The sequence below is a fragment of the Micromys minutus genome (genome assembly GCF_963924665.1).
Source record: "Micromys minutus genome assembly, chromosome: 10".
Lineage (NCBI taxonomy): Eukaryota > Metazoa > Chordata > Mammalia > Rodentia > Muridae > Micromys > Micromys minutus.
The window spans coordinates 22,678,638-22,693,287 of record NC_137979.1 but is presented as its reverse complement, the minus strand read 5'-3'; the positions used below and the strand labels follow the sequence as shown (position 1 = coordinate 22,693,287).

General features: G+C 40.4%; 1 pseudogene across 1 annotated transcript in view; it reads left to right on the top strand.

Moving 5' to 3' along the window:
• Window positions 1-2,484: 2,484 nt before the first annotated feature.
• The window catches only part of LOC308425156 (NACHT, LRR and PYD domains-containing protein 1 allele 2-like), a 39,764-nt pseudogene continuing 27,598 nt past the window's right edge, over window positions 2,485-14,650 (top strand). The window contains exon 1 of the transcript in view: window positions 2,485-2,530. The product of the transcript in view is annotated as an NACHT, LRR and PYD domains-containing protein 1 allele 2-like (transcript). The remainder of the gene's footprint in view (window positions 2,531-14,650) is intronic.

Below are 14,650 nucleotides of genomic sequence, written 5' to 3'. Positions count from 1 at the left end.
TGGGTATGGGTATCCTGTACTTTATGGCCCATGTTCACTCATCAGTGAGTACACACATGCTGGTCCTTTTGGGTCTGGGTTACCTCACTCAGGATGATATTCTCAAGTTCTATCCATTTACCTGCAAAATTCATAATGTCTTTGTTTTTAATCATTGAATTGTATTCCATTGAGAAGATGTACCACATTTTCTTTATCCATTCTTCAGTTGGGAGACATCTGGGTTGTTTCCAGTTTCTGGCTATTATGAATAATGCTGCTATAAACATACCTGAGCAAGTGTCCCTATAGTACAGTGGGACATTTTTTGAGTATATGCCCAGGAATGGTATAGCTGAGTCTTGAGGGAGAACTATTCCCAGTTTTCAGAGAAACTGCCAAATTCTTTTCCAAATTGGTTGTACAACTTTGCCTCTCACCAGCAATTAAGGAGTGTTCCCCTTGTTCCACATCCTCACCAGCATGTGTTGTCTCTTGTGTTTTGATCTTAGTCATTTTTGTGGATATAAGATGTAACCTCAGAGTTATTTTGATTTACATTTCCCTGATGCTTAAGGAGTCTGAACATTTCTTTAAATGCTTCTTGGTCATCCCAGATGCTTCTGTTAAGAATTTGGTTTAACTCTGTACTCCATTGTTAATCAGGTTATTTGGGTTGCTAGAGACTAACTTCTTGGGTTCTTTATAAATTTTGGGTATTAGCCCTCTGTCAGATGTAGGGTTGGTGAAGATCCATTCCCAATTTGGAGGTTTCTGTTTTGTATTTTGCCTTACAGAAGTTTTGCAGTTTTATGAGGTTCCGTTTATAAATTATTGATCTTAGAGTCTGAACCATTGGTATTTTTTTTTCAGGTAGTTGTCTCTTCCAGAAATGAATTCAAGGCTATTCTCTGATTTCTGTGTCATTAAATTTAGCATATCTGGTTTTATGCCGAGGCTGTGGTACACGTGGAGCTTGAGTTTTGTGCAGGGTGATAGATATAGATCTATTTGCACTCTACATGAAGATGCCCAGTTGTACCAGTACCATTTGTTGAAGATGCTTTCTCTTTTCTATTGTATGGTTTTGACTTCTTAGTTTAAAAAAAAAAAAAAAAACAGGTGTTCATAGGTGTGTGGGTTATCTCTGGGTCTTCGATTCTATTCCATTGGTCAGCCTCTTCTGTTTCTATACAAATACCGTGCAGGTTTTTTTTATTACTATTGCTCTGTAGTACAGCTTGAGGTCAAGGATGGTAATCTGTCAGACAGTGATTTGTTGAGAATTGTTTTGGCTATTCTGGGGTTGTTGTTTGTTTGTTTTTCAATATGACGTTCAGAATTGCTTTGTCAAAGTCTGTAAAGAATTGTGTTGAAATTTTAATGGGAATTCCATTAACCTGTACATTGCTTTTGGTAAGATGGCCATTTTCACTATGTTAATTCTACTGAACCATGAACATGGGAGATCTTGTCATCTTCTGATATCTTCCTCCATTCAGGATATTCTAAATTTCCTAGATGTTTTGTGTCAGTACTTCTTTTATATTTGACATTTTTCTTCATTGATGTATCAGTTTCTTCTATTGTATCCTCTACTCCTAAGATTCTCTCTTCCATCTCTTGAATTCTGTTGGTGATGCTTGCTCTGTTGTTCCTGCTCTCTTCCCTGAGTTTTCCATTTTCAGGATTCCCTCAGTTTGTGTTTTCTTTATTGCTTCTATTTCCATTTTCAGGTCTTGAATAGTTTTCTTTCCTTCACTTGCTTACTTGTATTTTCTTCTATTTCTTTAAGGTATTTATTTGCTTCCTCTTTAAAGACCTCTACTTTTTTATTGTATTTTCTTGTATTTCTTTAAGGGATTTATTCATTTCCTCTTTAAAAAGCCTTTATCATCCTTTTGGGATTGGATTTAAGGTCATTTTCTTGTGCTTGATGGTGTTAGGATATCCAAGGCTTTCTGTAGTAGCTGTGTTCTGAAAGTGGCATATGGCCTTGACGTTGAATGTGTTCTTTTGAGGGCCTTTAGCCATCTGATGGATTTTGTTCCTGAATGTGCCTGTTGTAGTAGGTATTGAGAAGAGAAATAAACTGGACAGCCCTGGTGTGACAGGCATCTGATGGGAATCCTTAGCCTGTATGGTTCCTGACCTGATGAAAGTGGGCACTCAATGTACCAGGAAGATGGGTCTGGGGAGGGAATATAATCTGCATAGTTCAGGATCAACTGGTATGTTTTCATTTGCTACCAGGTCTCCTCTATCCATTCTGATCAAACACACATTTCCAAAACAGAAAAGTCTGGCAGAAACAAAAAGTCACAGGCTCCTTCTTGGAACAACAGAAGAGAGTCTTGATGCAATAAGAGCAAAAACTGCTCAGAGAAGCAGTATCTGAGAACCCCATCACTATGGGTGGCCCTCAGTCCAAACAGGAAAGTAACACAATGGTGGCTCAGCATAAAGATCAACAATGTGAACCCCACCTTCAAAACAAAAAGGCAGATGGAGATGGAGCTGTTGAGTGACAGAGCGCAGCCCTCTTTCCTAGGTAAGTACACCTAGAACCCCAAACCATCACTCTGTGGCCCCTCCATAACCACTTAGCTTTCCTACCTAGGTTTCCATGGCCAGCCTCATACTAGAAGAGTTCACAGGCTCCAGGAGAGGCTGGAACAGGAAGGCTTTCAGAAACCCCTAACTGAACTCTAGAGAACACTCTGCTCTACAGAAGTAGACATGCTCAGATTCCCATGTGATACCTACTTACAGCTCCCTGGAAGGAGCAAACTGAAACTGTAGTGGAGAGAGTTGGGATGGCAGAGGACTCTGAGAAGGGTGGCATAGGGTCTTGAAGACAGCTCTTGAGAATAATTAGTGACACCAATGTTACAAGCTCAGACTTTGGAGCTAGGCAGAGGCAGACTTCAGCCCTCCTCAATGAATCTATCTGGGAAATAGGAAGGTAAGAAACTGTCTCCCTGGGCTATGGGAGTAAAGTAATAATCCATATCAAATATTAAAGAGTCCAATACTTAATAAATGCTCCTGTTCTGGGAACACCAAAGTAGCAATCACTCTCCAGTTCACAGGGTCTAGAGAGAGGTTAACTTGTTCAAGCTCACAGCACATAGAAACAGACAGAGGGATGGAATCTAGAACAATCAGTGCCTAAGGAGTGACTGTCCCCTCCTCCGTCTGCTGCTGCTCTGTGAAAGTCCTGCCTACACCTAACCCTTATCTTTCCTTCAACAACCATTCTTCCCACCGCACATTAGGCTATAAGAACATGAGTTCAAGAGCAACCTGAGGTACATAGTGAGATCCTATAAAAAATCATTAACCAAGGGGAGAGACAGACAACAAAGTAGGGGGAGGAAAGGAGGACAATAATTGAAATGTAAAGGAAATAAATAAAAAAGAAAAAGTTATTACCCAGAAGTATTAGTGGCTTGTCAGTAGCTTGTCATGTTATAGTTTATACAGAAAAGGCTCACAGATCAAGAAAGTTCCATCAGGGTACCACGGCCAGAGCAACAAGGATTGACACGGGGTCACGAGTGTCTATCTGGGAAACAGAGACATTAACAATGCTTAGCCCTCGCTTCCGTCTCTGACCAGCAGAAAAAGAGCAACCACACAGCGTTCTTCTCAAAGCAGTTTATTCAAGGAACCTTATAGCATGCTCATAAAAATCTTTCTGCCCCCCACCCTGTCTCTCTTTCTTTCTCCCTCCTAGTTTCTCTTTCTGTTTCTCCTTTTATTCCCCTTTGGGTTTCTCTCCCCCCCCCCCCCCAAGCGCAGTCCTATTGTCCTGATCTCAGTCATGCGTGCACCTGCGCAGCTCGCACGGTGGGAGTGGCTAATTTCGGGGGGGGGGGTGGCAGGAGGAAGTCATGTGCTAGTCACAAGACCAGGCCGGAGTCCCAAGCATCATCTTGGGACTGCCACCACACCCGCTCTCCACACCCTCACACCATCTCAAGGGATCATTGTAGGAGTTCAGAGTGTAAGTCTTCAAAGCCCCATGGGAGTTTGGTAACCTTTCTCAGTCCTTTCTCACTGGGAGAGCCTGTGTACTCTTCACCAAGCTTTCCCGAACTCACCCCACCACACCATGGGTTTCCAGGCCAACTTACCCAATCTTCCAACATCAGAGGAGGTGACTGAGGACTTGAAACCTCATTCTAACCCATTACTAGAAAACAAGAAGGGACAAGTTGACGTCTGGCTGAAAGTTTAAACTCACTGCTCAAGTGAGAAGAGCTTCTTAAGGTGACACAAAGACATGGGCAAAGACTCAGTCCCCTGGGGGCAAAGACTCAGTCCCCTGGGGGCAAAGTGACACATCAAGAGCCCAAGAACTGGAGAGCCCTAGACACCACCCTACAAATACTTCCCCAGAGTCTTACTTTTTAGCTTCGGCACTGCTCTTGGAACTAAGGGTAGTGTCTTACATCATGAGAACACAGCTTGGCTTTCTGAGCAGGGAACTGGCAAACAGGAGAATCCATTACCACAGGATTCCTCATCACTCAAGTGCCCAAGGGGTTATTAGGAGTTTCCTGAGCACATGCCTTATGCCAAGGCCCAGGTCATGGCTTCACTTACATCACACTCACACTTAAATCTTACATCCAGCCTTGACAGAGAAACTACTATTGTCCCACCTTGGGGACAAGAGGAGCAAGGCTTAGAGAGGAAAGGCTCAGAGTTGAAGAATTGTAGCTTTGCCTTCACTGTCATGATTCACAAACATTTTTGTAATAACGCAATTATTAATTAATTAGGTTAAATTTTTATTTAAGAATTATATGAGAAGTCATATAACGCATTCTGGCCACAGCCTTCTCAGCCTCCACTAAATTTCACCTTACACTTGCCTGTGTCCCCAAAATCCACTCCTTCTCCATTTCCCATCAGAAAAGAATAAGCTTCCCAGGAATATCAACTAAACACATCATTAAAAGATGCAATGAGACTAGGCAAAAACCCTCATATCAAGGCTGGAAACGCAATAGGAAGAACAGCTTCCCAAAACCAGACAAAAGAGTAAGAGACACTGCCTCTTCCGCTTTTAGGAATCCCAGAAAAACACTAAGCTAAACCTCTGCATGTATGTAGAGGACCTAGCACAGACCTATGCAGGCTTCATGACTGCCACGTCAGTCTCTGTGAGCCCCTGTGAGCCCTGCTTAACTGTTTGTGTTCCATGGGCTTGTTTTTCTGTTGTTCTTAACCCCTCTAGGTCCTACCATCCTTTCTCTTCCAAGGGGTTCCCCAAATTCACCTAGAAAACCTGCACCTGCCTTCTCACTACTGGGCTATGGCACTGCTCCCAGGAAGCCCTTGCAATTGAAGGCCGTGTCTTTGCCCTTAGTTTGCCTGTGGGTCTCTGCATCTTCTCCCATAATCAGCTTCAGGAGGAAGACTCTGATGGTGACTGAGTACAGTGATCTCTAATACAGCAGAATATCATTAGGAATCACTTTGTTGACATTTCATTGCTGTTCAGCCGTGTTTGTTTCTACCCTAAGTCTCTGGGCCATCAAGCATCAAGTTCTTGGTCATCCAGGCCCTGTAGGCATGGGCTCCCTCTGGTGGCTAGGGTCTCAAATTAGAACAGTCATTGATTGGCCACACACGAAAGCCTATCTTGCATGTAGAACAGCATGTGTGTCAAAGGATTTGTAGGTTGGTTAGTTTCTCAGTCCCACAACTGGAAGTCTTGGCTGGTTACAGAAAATAAACAGTACATGCTCCATATCCACCAATGCTAGGGAACCAATTAATTCTTTTGCCTTGCTCTCTCTGGCTTTGTATCAGTCTGATGACTTTGCCATCAGATGTGACTTATGTGCCATGGCCTTTTTTGCTTTTATAGCACTCAGTAACCTCTCTATGCTCTGTATATTTAGTGTTGTGACTATCTGTCATGGGAAGGTGCTTTTCTGTTTCTTTCTATTTGGTATTCTGTGTGTTTCTTGCATCTATATAAGTTGGTATTTCTTGATTTCTACGATCTTGTTGAAGATCTGGTCTGGGCATTGACCTGGGAATCCCCTCCTCCATTCACTTTTGTTCATAAATACAAGATTTCTCATTTCATGGCATCCCCACATGAATGAAGCTACATGTTTGTCTGGGAAATTTTTTATCAATTTTTAAGATATTACTTATGCGGGTGAGAACAGATTCTGACTAGCCAGGAGGCAGAGAGATCTCAGCAGAGCACTCAGAAAGTGTGCACCTGCCCAGCTTGATCCAGGGATCCAGAAACCCAGGGGCATTGGGACCTCTGTTCCCAGCCGGCAGCTTTTGGGGTGCACAACAGGCACTTGGACCATCCGCCATGAGGAACAGCGGAGATCCAGGGACACAGGCCAGGTACAAGGGAAAGGCGAGAACCAACCACTGACAACAAGATGGCAAGAGAAAAGCAAAAGAACGTACCCCAGGGAAACCAAGACAACCTGGCAACACTAGAACCCAGCTCTCCCATCACAACAAACAGCGGAACGCCAAACACTCCAGAAAAAGAAGACTCAGACACGAAATCCTACCTCAAGATGATAATAGAGATCCTTAAACAAGAACGGGAGGAAAAGCATAAAGAATTAGAAGCTTTGAAAGAAGAAACAAGAAAAACACTCAAAGAACTCAAAGAACTAGAAGAAAACAGAACCAAAGAGATGAAGGAATGGAAGAAGGAATTTAAAACGGAAATGGACACAATAAAGAAAACACTAAAAGAGACAACCCTAGAGGTAGAAATTCTAAAAAAGAAATCAGGAGTCACAGATGCAAGCATTTCCAACAGACTACAAGAGATAGAAGAGAGAATCTTGGGGGCCGAAGACAATACTGAAAACATAGACAAAACAGTCAGAGAAGATGCAAAAATCAAAAAGCTCCTAACCCAAAATATGCAGGAGATCCAGGACACAATGAGAAGACCAAACCTAAGGATAATAGGAATATAAGAGGGTGAAGAATATCAACTAAGAGGGACAGTAAATATCTTCAACAAAATCCTGGAAGAAAACTTTCCTACCCTTAAAAATGAGATGACCACAAGCATAAAAGAAGCCTTCAGAACTCCAAATAGGTTGGACCAGAAAAGAAATTTTTCCCGACACATAATAGTCAAAATACCAAGTGCCCAAAGCAATAAAAGAATACTAAAAGCAGTAAGGGAAAAAGGTCAGGTAACATATAAAGGTAGACCAATCAGAATCACACCCGATTTCTCAACAGAGACTATGAAAGCTAGAAGAGCCTGGACAGACATCATGCAGACCCTAAGAGAGCACAAGTGCCAGCCCAAGCTGCTATACCCAGCAAAACTATCAATCACCATAGATGGCAAGACGAAGATATTCCAAGACAAAACTAAATTCACACAATATATGACCACAAACCCAGCACTACAACAAATTACAGGTGGAAAACCCAATACAATGAGGGGAACCACCTCATGGTAAAAACAAGAAAACTTATAAGCAAGAAAACCAAAGGAAGAAAGACACACAGGCACAATTCAACCTACCAAAGCAACAATATCGGTAAACAGCAACCACTATGCCTTGATATCTATTAACATAAATGGACTCAACTACCCAATAAAAAGATATAGGCTATCAGACTGGATACATAAACAAAATCCAGCACTTTGCTGCATACAGGAAACTCAACTGAGAGACAAAGACAGACATTATCTCAGAATAAAAGGTTGGGGAAAACCTTCCAAGCAAATGGTCCCAAGAAGCAAGCTGGAGTGGCCATTCTAATATCGAATAAAGTAGATTTTAAACCAAAAGTTATCAAAAAAGAAAAGTAAGAACACTTTTTACTCATTACAGGGGAAATCTGTCAAGAGGAACTCTCAATCCTTAACAAATAAGCTCCAAATACAAAAGCACCGATATTCATAAAAGAAACCCTACTAAAGTACAAAAAATACATTTTACCCCACACAATAATAGTGGGAGACTTTAATACCCCACTCTCACCAATGGACAGATCATGGAAACAGAAACTCAACAAGGACACTGTAAAACTAGCAGAGACAATGAACCAACTTGAACAAATAGATATCTATAGAACATATCCTAAAACAAAAGAATACACCTTCTTCTCAGCACCTCACGTCACCTTCTCGAAAATTGACCTCATAGACACAAAACAAGCCTCAATCAATGCAAGAAGATCGAAATACTCCCATGCATCCTTTCAGATCTCCATGGTCTAAGGCTGGTCTTTAATAACAAAAAAGACAACAAAAAGCCCATAGACACATGGAAACTAAACAATGCTCTATTAAACGATAGCAGGGTCAAAGTAGAAATAAAGAAAGAAATTAAGGATTTTCTAGAATTCAGTGAAAATGAAAACACGACATACCCAAACCTATGGGATGCAATGAAAGCAGTACTGAGAGGAAAACTCATAGCTCTGAGTGCTTCCAAAAAGAAACTGGAGAGAGCATACACTAGCAACCTGACAGCACAGCTGAAAGCTCTAGAACAAAAGGAATCAGATACACCCAAGAGAAGTAGACGGCAAGAAATAATCAAACTTAGGGCAAAAATAGACCAAATAGAAACAAAAAGAACCATTGAAAGAATCAACAAAACCAAGAGCTGGTTTTTTGAGAAAATTAACAATATTGATAAACCCTTAGCCAGACTAACTAGAGGGCAAAGAGAGGGTATCCAAATTAACAAAATCAGAAAGGAAAGTGGAAAAATAACTGAGGAAATTCAAGAAATCATCAGATTCTACTACAAAAGCCTATACTCAACAAAGCTGGAAAATCTGGAGGAAATGGATGAATTCCCAGACAGATACCAAAGTTAAACCAGGACCAGGTAAACCATCTAAATAATCCCATAACACCTAAAGAAATAGAAGCAGTCATCAAAAGCCTCCCAACCAAAAAAGCCCAGGTTTAGATGGGTTCAGTGCAGAGTTTTATCAGACATTTACTGATGACATAATACCAATACTCTCCAAACTATTCCACAAAATAGAATCAGATAGAACACTACCTAACTCATTTCTTGAGGCTACAATAGCCCTCGTTCCTAAACCACACAAAGACCCTACAAGGATAGAGAACTTTAGACCAATCTCACTTATGAAGATTGATGCAAAAATACTCAACAAAATCCTTGCAACCCGAATCCAAGAACACATCAAAACGATCATTCACCATGGGATGCAGGGATGGTTTAATATAAGGAAATTCATCAATGTAATCCACCATATAAACAAACTCAAAGAAAAAAACCACATGGTTATCTCACTAGATGCTGAGAAAGCATTTGACAAAATCCAACACCCCTTCAAGTTAAAAGTTTTGGAAAGAACAGGAATCCAAGGCCCATACCTAAACATAATAAAATCAATATACAGTAAACCAACAGCCAACGTCAAACTTAACGGTGGGCAACTTGAAGCAATCCCACTAAAATCAGGGACTCGACAAGGCTGCCCACTCTCCCCCTACCTATTCAACATAGTACTGGAAGTCCTGGCCAGAGCAATTAGACAGCAAAAGGAAATAAAAGGGATACAAATTGGAAAGGAAGAAGTAAAAACATCACTATTTGCAGATGACATGATGTGTACTTAAGCAACCCCACAACTTCCACCAGAGAACTCCTACAGCTGATAAACAAGTTCAGCAAAGTGGCTGTATATAAAATTAACTCAAACAAATCAATAGCCTTCCTATAGTCAAAAGACAAACATGTGGAGAAAGAAATTAGGAAAAAGATACCCTTCACAATAGTCACAAAAAATATGAAATACCTTGGTGTGACTCTAACTAAGCAAGTGAAGGACCTGTATGATAAGAACTTCAAACCTCTAAAAAAGAAAATCGAGGAAGATCTCCCATGCTCATGGATTGGAAGGATCAACATTTTAAAAATGGCCATCTTACCAAAAGCAATCTACAGATTCAATGCAATCCCCTTCAAAATTCCAACCCAGTTCTTCATTGAGTTGGAAAAAGCAATGTGCAATTTCATCTGGAATACCAAAAGACCTAGAATAGTGAAATTCATCCTCAACAACAAGAAAACATCTGGTGGGAATCACCATCCCTGACCTCACGCTATATTACAAGGCAATTGTGCTAAAAACTGCATGGTACTGATACAGAGATAGGCACGTGGATCAATGGAATAGAATAGAAGATCCAGAAATGAGCCCCCACGTATATGGTCACCTGATTTTTGACAAAGGAACTGTAAACATTCAATGGAAAAAGGACAACCTATTCAACAAATGGTGTTGGTCCAACTGGCACTCAGCATGCAGAAGGATGAAAATAGACCCTTTTATCTACTTTTACAAAGCTCAAGTGTAGGTGGATAAAAGATCTCCACATTAAACCGGGTACACTGAAACTATTAGATGAGAAAGTAGGGAAAACCTTAGAACTCATAGGCACAGGAGAAAATTTCCTGAACAGAATACCAATGGCTCGAGCTCTAAGATCAAAGATTGACAAATGGGGCTTAATGAGTTTGCAAAGTTTCTGTAAGGCTAAAGACACTGTCAAGAAAACAAAGTGGCAGCCAACCGAGTGGGAAAAGATCTTTACCAACCCCACATCATATAGAGGCCTAATATCCAAGGTATACAAAGAAAAAAAAAAGCTAGACACCAGAGAATTAAACAACCCTATTAAAAATGGGGTACAGACTTAAACAAAAAGTTCTCAGTCTAGGAATATTGAATGGCTGAGAAACATCTAAGGAAGTGCTCAACATCCTTAGCCATCAGGGAAATGCAAATTAAAACAACCCTGAGATTCCACCTCACACCAGTCAGATTGACCAAGATCCAAAACTCAGATGACAACAGATGCTGGCGAGGATGTGGAGAAAGAGGAACACTTCTCCACTGCTGGTGGGGTTGTAAACTGATACAACCACTCTGGAAATCAGTCTGGTGATTCCTCAGAAAAATGGACATAGTACTACCTGAAGACCCAGTTATTCCACTTCTGGGCATTTACCCCAGAGACACTCCAACACACAACACAGATACATGCACCACAATGTTCATTGCAGTTCTATTTATAATAGCCAGAAGCTGGAAAGAACCCATATGTCCTTCAGTAGATGAATGGATACAAAAATTGTGGTACATTTACACAATGGAGTACTACTCAGCTATCAGAAACAATGACTTATCGAAATTCTTAAGAAAATGGATGCATCTAGAGAATATCATCCCGAGTGAGATAACCCAGTCACAAAAGAACAGACATAATATGCAGTCACTGATAATGGGATACTAACCACAGAAATCTCTGAACACCCCAGAAACAACTCACAGACTGTGTGAAGTTCAACAAAAAAAAGAATATATTTTAATTAAAATAGAACTGTATCACATCCCCCTTTCCTCCCTACTGCCCCTCCTAGTTTCTCTCCTATCCCTCAAATTAATAGCCTTTTTTCCTATATTATTGTTACATATATACATATTTATATGTATATGTACCCACAAATACTTAATTACAACCTTAAAAATGTAAAAAAATGATATTACTTATGTATATTGTCTAATTCCTCTACTTTATATTTTATCCTCTACTTGATGCATTCTACATATAAGACTTTGTTTAAATTTTGTAATTGTGTTGTTGAGTTTTTCAATTTGTTCTTCATTTCCATTGGGTTTCCTTCCATATTTCTATCTCTGTCCAATTCAGTTTTCAAATCACAGTTTTTAAATCATTTTTGTTCCATTCAGCATTGTGTTCTTGTTCTCTTGCACATCACTAGGGCAACTACCATCTTTGAGTTCATTCTCCTCAAGTTCATTGAGCTCTTTGTCTCTGACTTCTTTAAACTCCCTAACTCTCTGAGGTCTATGATTGCCACTAAGTTCTATATCCTGGTTTATCTTGGTAATTCTCACTGGAGGACATTTTTTTGACTGGTTGTTTTGTTGGTTCTGTTTCTGATAGGGGCACAGCAGGTTGGGCTAACACACATGATGCTCCACTCAGCCTTCATCTGGAATTAGGAAAGGTGCAGGTGGACCTCAACAGCCTGGGCTGGAATCCTTTTTACCTGGACCTGGAGTGGGTCTGGTGGTTGAAGAGGGTGCATTCATGGTAAGGACTGACAGACTCACCAGACTGTGCCTGAGCACCAGGTAATCCTGGAGGATAGATGTTATGCATACAGCCATGGGTTGACCAGAGTTGTCCAACAGCTGTGTCAGAGAGCCAACAGAGAATGTGTAATTTGACATCCATGTCTCTGTGCTATATTACTATACTAGAGTTGGGAGGGAGCTATGATCTAGAGAGAAAGAAGATTCAGGATGTCATAATCCCTTTGGAGCAACTGCAGGATTTTCCAGATTGGGTGCTTAAGGTATGGAGGCAGGTAACAGAGAATTTGAGTAGATTATTTATGTTTCTATGCCAACTGGATAAGATAAAATGTTTCGGATAATCAAGTGAGACCCATGTGGAGGGAGATCGTCCATCCCGAAAAAGATCATGATCAATGGCAACCTGCTATGGAGTAACCAGAGTGCAGGAGTGCTGTGTTCTTCTTTAAGTTTTAAAATCCATACCTTTATATGCAGTATCACAATCATATCCATTCCCAGCTCCCCAATACTTCTTCCCAGCATGTACCCTCCCACTTCCATGTCCTCCCCTCTTTTGTGTGTTGTTGATGATTTCTTTGTTATTTGTTCTTTTTCTATGAACTCTCACACCAGTTAGTGCAGTCTGATAGAATATTGACCAATCTTGGGTTACACTTCTGCATATCTTGAACAGGCAATTTGTATCTGTATTGAGGTCATGAGTACAACAGTCAAGTCATGTTCAGATAAGCACGTCTCACCTCACTCCTTCCTGTCCTGCTTTTTCACTTGAAATGTTCCCAGAGCCTTGGTAAATTCACTTAGATATCCCACTTAGGACCAAGCAATCAACACATATTTAACCAAAATTCTGATTATGAGTCTTTACATTAATTGCTGACCAATAAAGAGAGAGGTTTATCTGGCCAAATTAAGAAAATCACTAGTCTATGAGTATACACATATTCAGAAGTCAGTTTAACAATATGTCCATTTAGCAAAACAACAATAATAGGTCCTCCCCTAAGACCCGTGGCCTCCTGCACCATGGGCTTTAGGTCATACATGAGTTTCCTCCCATGGAATTCAAATCTAATCAGAAATTCCTCAACAATAATGATAGAACAGTTGGTTACCCCATAACCTCCATCCCACTGATGCCCCATTGAGCATGTCTTCCCTTGTACAGCATTTTAGCATTCAGGGTCATTGCCAGGTAATAGCGTTGATAGGTTTCCCCCACTGTCTGCATAGCAGCCCCAGCCCTAGCCAGCATAGAATAAATTGCATTTCCATTTCAAATTGTTTTTTTTTAAGTCCTGTAACATATTATGTTGTGTCTTCAGTAAAAGGGCCAAACTCTAGTTATGTTACAAGAGCAATGGCAACAGGCTATGTTGCTTTTAGAGTCTCAGCTTCCACCACAATCAGTAACTCATTAGGGGGTGTCGCATACTTAGCACTGGTATTTGAACTAGTAGATCATGTCTTCTGATGAAAACACTATACACTCATTGCTCAATAGCCTACATTTATTTAATTTATATTTTTTATCAACTTCAAAGTAGTATGTTTCCACAAGGAACTTTCCTACATTGTTAGTTCTCATTAACCCATTCCCACCCACATCTCTCCTGTCACTCAATTTCTATCATTTAAATTTAAATCCCATTTTTATATTGTAGACGTTCTACTCTGTCTGCACCCCCTCAAGTCCTTTTACCCAGCCTTATTATATCTTGGGCTCATTAGAATATCCTGACCTCTAGAGGCATTCCAAACAAGCTATATATGTTCCCACTTCTAGATGAAAAGCTACAGGCAAATAATGGCTGATGAGAGAGAGATAATCAGTCTTCTCCAGACATGAGTCCCTCATAGGCTGGCTATCCAATGCCAAGTGATCAGCATTACACACATATACATAACAGCAGCATGTAATGGGCTCAGCAGAATGTGTATGTTATGTATTCTGTATTTATGTTTGGAAAAATAATTTTTTAAAAAGATTGTAAATTTGAAATGGAAAGGAAGGACACAGGAGAAATGAAGTGAGACTAGAGAAGAACAGAGATGTAAATAAGTATATAGGTAGGAAATATCCAAAATTAAACATACAAATCAAAATATGTAAAGCTAGGATAAAAATATGACAGAAAACTTGTGGCATTTGTCTCTGTAGATTGTCCCAAAGCTGTCTGTATTTTAATGTTAATTCCACTTCCCCAAGAAAGGCTGCCTAGTCACCAGACTCAAACTGAACCTTCTTATTTTAATTAGTAAAAAAACAAAAACAAAAACAAAAACAAAAACAAAAAGCCAGTGACTAGACCGGGCAAGGGGTGGAGAGAAGGGTGGTCTAAAAGGTCAAAGGACAAGGGGTCAGGGGTAGGAGAGGTAAAGGAAGTGAAAGGACAGAGATTAGAGGTTGTGGCAACATGGAGGTTCCCAAGGACCAGCTGGACCCAGGTGATATTAATTGGCATTAAATAGCTCTGAACATTAAGGATTTTATAGGTCTAGTATCTCATATAGAAGAGCA